The sequence below is a fragment of the Pithys albifrons genome, chromosome 3, assembly GCF_047495875.1.
Source record: "Pithys albifrons albifrons isolate INPA30051 chromosome 3, PitAlb_v1, whole genome shotgun sequence".
In the NCBI taxonomy this organism is placed as follows: Eukaryota; Metazoa; Chordata; class Aves; order Passeriformes; family Thamnophilidae; genus Pithys; species Pithys albifrons.
In genome coordinates, this window is record NC_092460.1 from 21,456,070 (window position 1) to 21,465,423 (window position 9,354).

The 9,354-nt window shown below is 37.2% G+C and overlaps 1 long non-coding RNA gene across 1 annotated transcript; it reads left to right on the forward strand.

Annotated features, from left to right (window-relative positions):
- The first annotated feature begins 6,435 nt into the window (after positions 1–6,435).
- Positions 6,436–8,764, forward strand: LOC139669297 (uncharacterized). The gene is made up of 2 exons (XR_011697228.1): positions 6,436–6,701; positions 7,013–8,764. It is a non-coding gene; the product is annotated as an uncharacterized lncRNA (long non-coding RNA).
- Positions 8,765–9,354: the final 590 nt, after the last annotated feature.

Below are 9,354 nucleotides of genomic sequence, written 5' to 3' on the forward strand. Positions count from 1 at the left end.
GAGAGACACAGGGAGAGAGAACTCCAGAAGAAACTCATTCAAGGAGCACTTTCGAATCTGGTAATTACACTCACAACTTTTATCTGAATAGTCCAGAGTACAAGGAAAAGGGTAATTAATGTATGTGAATTAAGATTCCTAAAAATCATAGTCTGGATTTTCTGATACATTGCCAGTTTTGAGTATATATAAAATCCTGCATACCTCGTCCCTGGAATGCCTCTGGAGTTGCAGGAGGAATAGCAGAGGTCATGGAAACACCTTTTAGATACTTCTGTATGACTGCAGCAAGTACTTGCTGTGTTTGACCTGACATTTCCCCCTTTCCTAGGACAGCCAGCCAGCAGGGAAGCACAAACACATCCTATTCGATTCAGACACGGAAAATGAGATGTTGAAAAAAGACGCAAGTTTGGGAAATATGCCTGGAGAAGTAAGTGTTATTAGGCAAAAGCCCTGTGTGACCATGCCTTTTGTTCTGAAGATTAGATTTCCTAGTGAAGTGCCAGAGAAATGTAGGTAAGTTTTGAATTAACATCAGACAGGTTTGAAAGAACTTAACCATTCATCTGAGAAAGCTTGAGAGCTTGGAGAATTTGGAAGGAGTTTGAGATTGGTATAGAAGGTATTCTAACTTAGAAGAGAAAGAACTTCTGTATAATTAGTGTTGAAATTCCTCTGCTTTTAGGCAAAGGCTGGGGAGGAGATTGGGCTTGAGCAGTACAGAAGTATTCTGCTCTTTCTGAGACTGGATGAAGTGCTAAGGCAGTATCTTGTTTTTGTTGAGCTCCAAAGAACTGTGTAAGGCTTCGTCTTTACTATCATTAGCAGACTCCTCATGATTTTACTGCCATGGTTTAGTACAATTTAATACTTTTTTTTTCTCAAATAGAACTTCTTACCTATGACATTTTTTAATCGCATCTCTGCTAAAACTTTAAAGCATTGGGTTTGCTTTTGTTGGGATTTTTCCTTGTAATTGTAGTGAGATTAGGACCATTATCGTTATTTAGCCATTGATATTTTTAAGACGATCTTCCTACCTTTTATGTGGATATTTTTCCTGTGGTCAAATTGAACAATCATAATTTTAATTTTATAATTATAAACCAGAATTGCACAAGGTGTGTATACAAGGTAAGATTGGCAGTAGATTGATCAGTGCTGGAAATGCACAGGGTTGTGCAGGAAATCCACTTTTTCAGGAAAACTGGAAAGTACACGCACAAAATTGGTACTGATTTATATTGTCAGATGTTAATAACCTCCTCCTTTTGTTTTTCCTTTTTGTTTAACAAAGGATAAATCTGCTCCCAAGCCTTCAGGCAAACTGTTTGAGAGCAGCGAGAACGAGCAAGACAGCACGGACGATGAACGATTCATAATTTAACCACAGTTTGAAGGCTAAGCTGGGGAAGAAGTGAGTGAACCCATCACTGGAATTTAGTTTTCCTCTGAGAGTCTATAGGGCCACTTCAGAGGAACAGAACTGGTAGGCTTGTATTATTGCTGAGTATGGTTTTTATCAATTTACAATAGAATTCCCTTCAACAGAGGAAAGAGTGGCCATGGAGGAAATAATGTGTGGTGTTATCTTTGTATCCAAAGAAATTCCTGGAAAAGGCCCCAGGAGCTAAAAATTATTGGTATGTTCTCATTAAGTCTGAAAAAAAGGGGATTGAACGTTGCTGATTTCCTCCTCCAGTGCTTAAGAGCACTTGTTTCATTTGTTTAGCTCCTGAGGCTGCAGTCCCGATTTGGCACCGATGAAAGATTCCGCATGGACGCCCGATTCCTGGAGAGTGACAGTGAGGAGGAAGGTAAAGCTGCCCATACTTCCTGGTTACTGGTAGTAATGGAGCCATATCATGGAGCTTTAGCTTTTGAAGCACCTTATGGCCTCCTTTGCCTTCTTTGGTGATCCCTTAAAAGAAAACCACCCACCTCTGCTGTGGCTCTGCATGGGAAACACCAGGGGTGGCTGTGCTTTCTTAAAGGTGTATGCTGCAAAAGTATTTGGAACAGCTGAGTGAGGCACATGTGCCTAATAAAACAACATTTGAGACTATTTTTAATACAGCATGATATCAGAATGTGTTTATCCACATTGAAAAACTGGGTAAGCGGTGACTTAGAAAAACCCCCTTTTGGATCATTATATTCATTTAAACTGTTTGTTTTGTAGCCATCCTGCAGCCTGTGGCTGATTTGGCAGTCTTAAGTAGGGTCATTTTTTTTCTTTAGCAGCAGAAGGCAGAAAAGCTGAAAATAGAAAAAGTTTGAATATCCACCCCCAAGAAAAAGAAATTAACCCAGTTTTCAGGATTCAATTTCTTTCTGAAACTTAAATTTTTGCCTCTCTCTGCTATTCCCTTCATTGCTTTCATGTGATCTTCTGTAGAGCATCAGCAGTGGCAGAGGGGTTGCAGTTACATGACAGCAGCAGGAAACATGTTAAATACCTGATCTGGCCTTCACATGAAATAGATGCCCAGAACTGTTCTAACCCAAGATTTTCTACAGTGCAAGGGACAAAGTCTCTGAGTAGCTTTTAGATAAAGGAAGCGATGTGTTGATAGACGTGAGCTCTGCTAGTACTGTAGTGATACTATGCATCAAATATCACAGGCTCAGCAGGGAAAATATAATGTATTTCTTGTTATCTTAGCAGAGACAAAGAGCTTGAAGGCAGATGAGGAAGGCGAACTTGCTGCAGAGAAAAAGAAAACTCTGCAGATACTGGGAAGCCTCTTGAACATCAAGCTGGAACAGCCTAAGCCAAGTAAAACAGCAACAAGTGCCAAGAAATTCAAGTATGAATCATCTGCCATCAGTGAAGGAGTTTTAGGGAGGCTTAAGTTTTGCCGGTGTTTCCTAACCAAAATTTCTGCCTAGATGGCTGAGGAAAGTACTTCCTTTCTTGTGTGTATTTGAAGTCAGTATTTAATGGAATTCCCAGGCACTGACTAGCAGGGACTTTCTAAATGTCAATTACATTTTGGAGAGATTTTGGTGAAGAAGCCAATTTGAATTTGTATCCTACTGTAAAGGTTTGGGGTAGCTTTCATTTGAGCCTTTAGAGTGTCTCATGGTTTCTCTTTGCCTTTCTGTTTTCTTAGAGACATTAATGTCCTCCGTTACGATCCCACCAGACAGGACCACACAGTTTTTGAAAGGAAACCAAGTACTACAGAAAAGGAGAGGTAATATTACAGCTTGGTAACTATAGTTGTGATGTTTCTCCCCTTAGAGAGAAGCCTATGGCAGCAGACTGAGTTTGAAACTACGCAGACTACTATTTTCTCTTTAGTCCTCCCTGTGATTGCAGAAATCAATATACAATAGGAATTGTGAGCACTAAAACCAGCATGCAGTGTCATCTTTTCTTTGTAGTCCATCTACTCTCTGCATGCCATTTTCTGTCCTCACTGAAGGTGAGAAAGGTCAAGTCATGGACTTGAAGATTTGAGAAGTTTTCAAGAGACAAGTGTATTAGCTCTTATCCTGTGAAAAAGCATATTAGCTCTTAACATTTCTTTTGCCAGAAGAGAAATCTGTCCTAAGTATCTTCATTTATGAACTACCACATGTTAAGTGAAAAGTCCCTTAATGATGTGGGTAATAAAAAGGAGGCTTGTTCCTGCCTTTAGAATCAAAGCTCAGATGTTTCCCCTGCACTGCTCTCTCCCTTAAAAGTGAACTCCTCATCAATGGGCATGGCTGAGTTTAGGAAAACATCAAGAGCAAAGTGGCTCTTTCTTTTAAAAACAGCTGTGTTGTGTTACTGTCCTCCAACAATCCCATTTCAGTAAAGCTAAAAGGAAGAAGAAGAAGAAAGAAGAGAGTGAGAAACTGCCTCAAGTGTCTGAAGAAGTCTATTATGATATTGCTGCTGATTTAAAAGACTTATTTGGATCTTCAAAGAGCCAATCAGAGAAACGTGAGGAAATACCCTGGGACAAAGATGATGCAGAGGACTCTGCCCCACCTGACCATTTGGAACCTGTCTCTGGGAATAACACAGCTCAGGAGCCGAGTGGTTTCAAGTTTTCCTTCTTTGGAGACACAGAGAAGTCAGGTGTAAAAGAAGGTAAGAGCAGGACAGTGCAATTTCTAGTGAATGGCTCATGTCAGGCACTGTGCAGGAATACAGTGCCTAGGAATTCAGAATCCAGGGCATTTTCAGAGGCAAAAGTGAGTAATGAGGCAGAATCATTATGATCTTCAGTTACACTTGCCAGGATTGTGGTAGCTCAGCTTGCGCCCCAGGAATCTTGAAAGGGATGTTTTGAGAAAGAACGATTATTTATTTGTTTTTTTTAAACAGTGATGGACGTTGTTGTCATCCCCTACATTTCTCAGACAGGGAAAAAGGTGATATGCCAAGTCAAAGTTTCACACAACCCAATAAGATTTGAAATCAAAGGAGTGATAATGGGAGTATTATGAGCAAAAGCAAATCCGGAGTTGACACCAAGAACATTCAAGATTGCTTTATCATTTACTTAATTTTCTTATTGTACCTTTAGAAAATTGAAACTGCACGACCCATGACTATAGGGGATATAAGTGTTACACACTCAAGATTAAAACATACTGAATTAAGTCAGTCAGTAAGGTAGGAAACAAAACCAACCATGTGAAGTTAAATGAAAGATTTAAAACAAACAAAAGAAACCAGAAAAAAACAAGCCCCCCACATTTTTACTGACTTCAGAAAGGATTCACTGTTCTGAATGCAGTAAATAAAGGTTTCAGGATATGAAAGAGACCCCCAGAACAAAGTGAAAAATACCTGAGCCAAGATGTAGGTCAGAAAGCCCAAGAGGGGAGGTTTCCATCCTTCTTAAATCTGCTTTTCCAATGTAAGTTCTTCACTGGGAAGTAGGGTTTTTTGCTGGCAAGTAGAGGAATAATCTGATTTTTTATTTCAATTGTGATAATCTTGCAGAGCCCTACATCCTTGAAACAATAAAACCTGGAAAAGTCACATGGCAAGAAGATCCACGTTTCCAGGACAGCAGTTCTGAGGATGGTGATGAACCAGAGGCATCAGAAATTGAAAAGGATCAAGAAATGCAAGTTGTATTTGTTTTCTATTTGGTTGTAGTAATTTGCTGCTGTGAGAATATTAATAGCAGCACTCAGGTCCTGGGAAACTGCTGTCTTCATTCCACATCTCTGAGCAATGGAAGTTATCCTGGAAAACCATTCCTTGCTGCACAGAGTGTAACAGTGAAACATCCCAACAGCCCATTTGCTTTGACATTGAGTAAAAAAATATGAAAGCTGAGTTTGTGGTTGAACACTGGAGAAATTAAGTGGGTAATTTTGGTTCAACCCAAACCAGGTTTGGTTTGGCCAAAAGTCAGAGACATAGTAAATTTTCTTTTATAAAAGGGTCTTTTTTATAGGAGACCATATTTGGTTACTGTGAAGGAATGTTCTTCCATGCATTCTGTTTCTCTGAAGCACTACAGCTTTAACTTGCATTAATGGAATTTGACAGTAACTTTCTTGATGTTAAAGTTTCCTTGTGTTTGTCCAGGTTTCCTTGCTTGCCACAAAGAGAAAGTACAAGATTTTTCTTCTTCTCCAAAGACGATGAACGACTGAGAGGTACAACAGAACTTACTCACTGTCACTTCTTTTTTGGTTTCTTTCAAAAGTCTTACTGAAAGTCAGGGAAGAAGTCCTGTCTAGTTATTTGTTCTGTAACACAGGTGAGAGGTTTAAGGAAAAAAATAAATTGCAAGTTTTCATTCGTATTTGTGGTCTAAATTGAGGTAGAATCCCATGACAAACTGCTGGTAACAAAAACGCTGACCATCTGTCTTGCTTCCATTTTTTTTCAGAGAATTGCCTAATATGTACCTGGCCTTTTAGAGCTTACCAAAAAAAAATCACAAATGCCTTTCAGGCATATATATCATCATTAATTTTTTCCTCTCCTTCTGGTGTTACTCTTCATAGTGTTGAATATTCTTATTAGCCACTTATGTCCACATCGTTCTTGATTCTAATTAATGTGGATTTTTTTTCTTCTGAATATAGTGAATTTTGTATTTAAAAACAAACAAAACAGGAGCAAACATTCACAGCCTCGAACGGTTCCACAGACCACAACAAGAATTGCTTGTGGTATCTTATGCAGTAACTTATCAGGACAGTCTTAAATAATGTTTTTTTCTTGAGACATATGAGGTAACGGTCATGAACTGTCTTGCTGTGTTCATACAATTAGTGCACTGAAATCTTCCAGCCTGTCTGATTTACAGGCCCTGTTGAAAGTGAGACCTCAGTCCTCAGCAGGCATGAATTTTCTTGGGAGATGTGGGGTAATGGTGCTGTGCTCTTAATGAAACAGGTGCAATTTCACTGCAATTTCTATCTTGGCATATTAACTGCTGCTGCCTTTTGTTTTTCTTAGTACACAGGGCAGTAATTCAGAGCATTTCTGTTGGAGCCAATCATGTTGTGGGGGATAAGAGATTATGAATGATAGGAAGAATATGAAGAATAGACCTTCTGACTTGATTGCTGTCTTGCTCATGAGTTTTACAAACAGCAGCATTTTCAGAAGTGTTTAAGGAAATCAATTTGTTCTTTTTTGGGCAGAGGGCCCAAAGTTATTTTGTAGATCAGTGGATCTCAGTGAAGAACAAGATGGTTGGGAAGATAGACGAAGATTATTGATTGAGGTGAGTATTTAACATCTCTTCTTTGGTAACTGTGGGCATGAGGAGGGAACACGGCTGCTTATTTGCATGAAGAATTAGTTCAGGACCTCTAGAAAGGCTGGCAATTTTGTAATTGCCGAGGAACTAAACTTCTGTAGTATAAAAGTGTGCATAACATCATGTTATGATGTCCCATCAGGTAAATTAGTGAATCTCTGTAATGTACAGGACCAGTTACTTAAGTGTATGTAAAGATACAGGTGAATTTAGAAACTTGTATTAATCATTATTATTTTATTCATAGTTTTATGTTATATTTTATATATTTTCAGGAATGCCAGAAGAAGCTTGAAAGTTTCCCAGAAGTTAATGAAAAGGCATATATAATGTACATATACATATATACATACATCTCTATACACAGACATATACACATACACCTATATACATGTATACAGATGTATACAAATACATGTAGATATACATAGACATATAGACACAGACATATATATGTATAAACATAAATACATATGTATACATATTATACATATATACACATACTTAGGCATAAATAGACATACATATATACTTATATATGCGTGTCTGTATACATAAATCTAAACATATAGAAATAGACACATATGCATTCTCCTATATATGTATCTATACATATACACATATACACACACATATATACATATCATACATATATACACACACATATATACATGTACATACATATATACACACATAGACATATATATACACACATATACATATGTGCATACATATATACATATATGCACATTTAAAAATACACACATATATACATAGACCTATATACATACCTATACGTATACACATATGCATACATATATATACCTATCGATACATATATACACACATAGACATAAATATACATACATATACATTCATATGTACACACATATGTATACATACAGTCGCATGTATGTATGTCTAGAATGTATACATATGTACACATATACATATGCATATACACACAGACATTTATATACATAAATACACTACTTACACATACACAAACGTACATACATGTACATATATACACAGACATAAATATACATACATATACAGATATATACCTATACATATAAATAAAAACATATACACATATACAAATACACGTGTACATTCACCTATACACATATCTATGCATATACACATATGCATACACACATAAATACCCCTACATAGATACGCATACATGTATACATATACAGAAATGTACATACATATACATATAGTCACATACACATGTATACATACTTATACATATATACACATACTTCACCATATAAATTCACATACATGTACATATATACATGGTATACATACATATAGTCATACCCATAGGTGTAAATACATATACGTATATACACATATACATATATACACATATACACATATACAGATAAACACACAGACATAAATATACATAAATATACATCTATACATACGTACACATATGTACATATATATACATAAATATAAACATATACACGTATACAGATAGACATATATATACACACCTATATACATATCTACATATACACATATACATATGCATAATCCATAGATACACATATACATATTTACACACATATACATATATATGTACATATATACGCATATACATATATACATGTACACATACATACACATATATACACAGATACACACATAGATGTAAATACATATGCACAGATACATAAGTACACATATATAAATATATATGCATATATATATACACATAAATGTAAATATATACACATACACAAACACACACACATATATATACATAGACCTATAAACATATATACATACTATACATATACACACACACATACATGCATGTACAATTTTGCACACATATACATATATACACACACATACATATAGTCATATACACATATATACTCATATTCACATACATATATACACATGTAGACATAAATACACATATGTACACATATACATACATACATATACATATATACATATATATGCATGGTATTCAATAAAGGGTTTTATATATATACATATATATATATGTATTATGTCTACCTAGGCCTCTGCTGCCAAGTGTCTCCAAGTCCTCCTGGGCACCTGCTGCCAGGCCCAGCCTGGCCCTAGCCCAGGGGTACCCGAGTGTTTTGACTCTTACCTATGTCCAGAGCAGCACAGCTGCCACATTCCCAGCTGGTTGTGCTGTCCCTTAGGCCGAAGCAGCGTCTGTGAGTGCCCTTGGCAGCACAGGAGCATTTCCCAGGGCCTGGGGAAGCATGGCTCTCTGACAGGGAAAAGGAAAACTGATGAGCTCCGTCTGCCCTGGCATCAGGAAGGTACAGGGTGTCCCTGCCCTTTCCCCTGTGCCGTTTCCATCCTGTTCTGCTGTTGATACGTTCTCTGACTGACTTACTGTTATTTTGCCTGCATGCTTTTCTCTGTTCCAAGGGTACACTTTAAAATGCTCAATCAAGATTGATTACCATAGGAGTGAGGGGTTCATCAGACCCGCTGTTAACCCCATCAGTCCCAACAAAAGCCACTGCTGTCTCCTCATCTACCCATCCATTCACTCCAGCATAGAAGGCTATGAGACTGTCAAGCATGATTTTTCCTTTTATTCCAC